Below are 3,940 nucleotides of genomic sequence, written 5' to 3'. Positions count from 1 at the left end.
CACAGAGATGGAAGCGTAAGAAAGCATTCAAGAGACTTTGGACAAGGGTTTTGGCTGCTGCCACGCAACTTTGGGTTGAGAACTTAACTACTAGACTCGGAAAATGTAAATGATCTATTCTAACAGCTAGACCTAGGAAAAGGAAAACATAACGAAAGCATGCATGACGAAAACAGAGATGCAAACAGAACAACATTCCAACGACGAAATTTACCAGACCTAGTGAATAGTTTCCCTAAAATGCCTAGACAGATGAAGAACAGACTGTGAGGACCATTTCCTTAAATAGCGAATGTATAAATGAAAAACTGCAAATAACTAACTATGGACTTAACTAACAAGTATCTTCATCTTCACCAACAATTCATTATCACAAATGCAGAAAAAACAGAGTAAACATCAAATCGGAATAGAACATGTCGAATTAAACTATCAAATTACGATTAACTAAGAAAATAGAACAGATCTACTACCACTAGACGAGGTAAATAAGAAAACATGAACAAAACTTCGAAACCCATGCAAAATTTAACAGATCTAAGCATCAGACGCTTCATCCGCTCCGGATCCAAGCCATCCACAACAAACCACAACAATTTCCATCTCCGATCACACCGATCCAACCAAACTCAACCGATCAACTACAATTTCAACGCATTTCAACTCAACCAGTAGATCAAGTGCGAAAAACATCCAAGGTAAAACAACAAGCAACGTAAACATGAAACGAAAACATAACGTAAACTTCCATAACTAAACGAGTACAATTTCAACAACGATTCAACAAAATAAAGTCGAGCTTCGAACAACGAAGACTCGTGGAATTCAAAAGCAGAAATTAAAACAGAAAGCAATAAATTGTTTCTTCGCCTCTCGTAGAGACGGCGGTACACAACGACGATCTTACTACGAACCCGACCCCTTAAATCTGGTAACCCCTAAGTGTGTGTATAGAAGTGTGAAAAGTGAGCTAAGAGCAAAAGTGAGAGATCATATTGGTGTGTTGCGTGCTCTTATTTATAGGCGTGGAGTTGATCTTCTAGATTCTTCTTTGAATTCTCCTTTCTGCCCTCCATCTAGAATTCTCCTCCGTCTAGTAACTTTTTCTTTTCTTCTGCTCACTTTCCCGCCAGACTTCTTTACCAGGTAATTTCCTTCCTTCTTCCTGGATCTGGCGTTTTCCTCTACACACCTGACTTAAAAAATGTGTTAGACCCAGGAAACTGCTGAATTTAACCTCATAACCAATGCATGAAATTAGCCTTATCAACAGTATGACACCAAAGTAAATGTATTACAAATTTATAACACCTCTAAGGCATCCATTCAGGTTCCATGTTATAGACAATTCCTAGAAACAAAGGCCAGCAGGCTAAAAATGAGTACTTCCAAATCTGTTCACTTGAGTCATTCCATGGGAACCACAAATACTCCTTTTGAATATCATCAAAAGGTAATTAAAATTCAAAAGCAATCAAAGTATAAGTAATAATCCTCTATATCTTCAAAAAACAAAGTCCAAACACAGATTTGCATATCCACTACAATAAAGAACTTGTATCGGTCACCGACTAGAATTTTGAGAAGAGAGAGATCATGTTACTGTTGGGACTACCGCAGCGGAAGACACGGAAAACAAACAGGTCCTTAACGGATCTATTTAGGTGATTATGCATTCGACTCCAATTTCATGCAATAAACATAGATCTATAGATATAACATCAAATAAACACATAATCATGCATATTCGATGTAGATTCGATTGTTACCTCATAATCCATCATTGGATTGACGTTGCTAGCTGCACCACCCGGAGATCCTTGGTTTATCGACCACGAATCTTTCGTACTATTCCCTTGTCCTTGATCATCCATCCGTGTGGGCGGATCTTAGATAATCAATAAATAACTTTTGAATAGATCTAGGAAAACCCAATACAAACACGAAATTGTCTAGATCTAATCCTATGAATTAGGATAGATCAAGAACAATAATCAAAACCCTAACTCTCCCACGTGCTAGGCACGAAATTCGAGACCAAGAGGGAGAGAGAGAGGCGCCGATTTTGGCGGCTAGGGTTAGGGTTTAGTGTTGTCTTGAATTGTGTGACAGGGTTTCCACATCTCTTCAATATTTATAGTGGACCTTATTGGGCTAGTAAGGGGATCCATGGAATGACTTAAGTGTTGGACTCACCCATTAGATAATTAACTAATTAAATCAAATGACCCATGATTTAATATATTATCAATGGAATATTATTTTGTTCCACTAAAGAATAATATTGCACTCCCACTTAAATCACCAAATTACAAATAACTTGGGTCCATTTTATTTTATAATATTTCCCGTGTTTAAGATTATCTTGATCCATCAATTTAATTCTTTTGTCTGCTATGTGACTAGAATTAAATTAATTCTCCAAAGAGTTTTTCTAGTTTGAAACTTTATTTATTATTCGTGGAACAAATTCCAACTGCGCAGTTTTCTGAATAATAAATTTCCTTTTCAAACACCTCTTGGGGATCACCCCTTAGGGATTTAATCATACCACACTGGGCACGCGAATTCTATGAAATAATATTCCAATACCTTCATGTTATTCAATTACTACCACCCAAGATATCATGAACTTGAGTTACGTACAAACTCTCACATTGATAAGTCAAAGTGGCGTTTGATTGAATAAACAATATTGATATTAATATCAAAGACTAGAAAATACTAAACTTTTTGAAGTATATTCTTTCAGTAGATAGCAATAAAGAATACATTTCGGATTAGATCCTTTCAGTGCTTTACCACACCGGTGTTACTAATCTCTTCTTAGGTAAGAGAGAATTATCACAAACACCGCAACCGTACCAATAGGTAGCCAAAGCCTAACTAGGTTGTGAATACGTTTTTCTTCTTACTAGATCTGGCTAAGTCCCCTACTGGAAAACTCATGAGGAGATTCATCGAATTTCGCTACTTGACCTTCTTAGTAAAAAGCCTTAGACTTGTTTATCATATTTCAATAATAAACCATTATATTATATTATTTATTGTAACGCCCCGAACTCTTTAAGACGGGTGACGCTACCAAAATACTAAAATTCTAATTTCTTTTATTTTTAAAATTCAGAATTTAAATGGAAATAAGAAAAATGGAAACGATTTTATAAATTTAAAGAAAAACCATCATTGACATATTTTTTTTTATATATATAAAGAAATTTAAAGAACACTAATAAGAATATTTTTCCAACATCTGAAATATGTGTATATAGATATCTACACTATCACTATGTTAAAAATATAGATACTTCATCCAGTATTCCAACCAAAATAAAATATCCTGCTTAACCGGATTGAAACCTACATCATTCAAAATATAGTAGCATAAAAGTTATCAAGTTTACTCTCCAAACAATTCACTTTTACCCAAATATCAAAGGGTCTACTAGTCAAACATAGCGGCTAGGAGACTGTGGACCACGTTGACTGATGCCCCGTCACCGACTCCTTAACCTGAAAAACATTAAATAACGGGGCGTGAGCATGCAAGCACACTCAGTGGGAAATACGCTGCAAGCAGTTATAACCAATTGTGTAATGAATCATAACATAATGAACCATCTCAACTTTGCTGACATCTATATGAGACTAGTCTCGGTCCCTCGTGGACCTGACCCCTCGTGGGCCCATAAGCTCATATGAATGACGCACGACACAACAATGATTATAACCATGTAACCACTACGCTTACAGATAAAGTAAACCCCACTTCGAAAGCTGAAATTCAAAATAACCTCCTCAAGCTTGGTTTAGGTTGTCCATCCTCAAGCCTTGGATGCGCTACCCCTAGCACTTAAGCATTTTAACTTAGTCTTTAAACTCTCAAACTTAAACTTGACAAATTAAACTCATTTTAAACTTGGAACAACTTAATCTTCTA

The 3,940-nt window shown here is 36.0% G+C and overlaps 1 long non-coding RNA gene across 1 annotated transcript; it reads right to left on the bottom strand.

Annotated features, from left to right (window-relative positions):
• Positions 1-3,168: 3,168 nt before the first annotated feature.
• On the bottom strand, positions 3,169-3,940 carry LOC148933811 (uncharacterized). Its single transcript, XR_016134531.1, has 2 exons — positions 3,770-3,940; positions 3,169-3,513 (listed from the first exon to the last, which is right to left on the bottom strand). It is a non-coding gene; the product is annotated as an uncharacterized LOC148933811 (long non-coding RNA).

This window comes from Salvia hispanica, chromosome 1 (genome assembly GCF_029641045.1).
Source record: "Salvia hispanica isolate PSC_SH4W2 chromosome 1, Shi_PSC_v1, whole genome shotgun sequence".
NCBI lineage: Eukaryota > Viridiplantae > Streptophyta > Magnoliopsida > Lamiales > Lamiaceae > Salvia > Salvia hispanica.
This window is presented reverse-complemented; position numbering and strand designations above follow the sequence as displayed.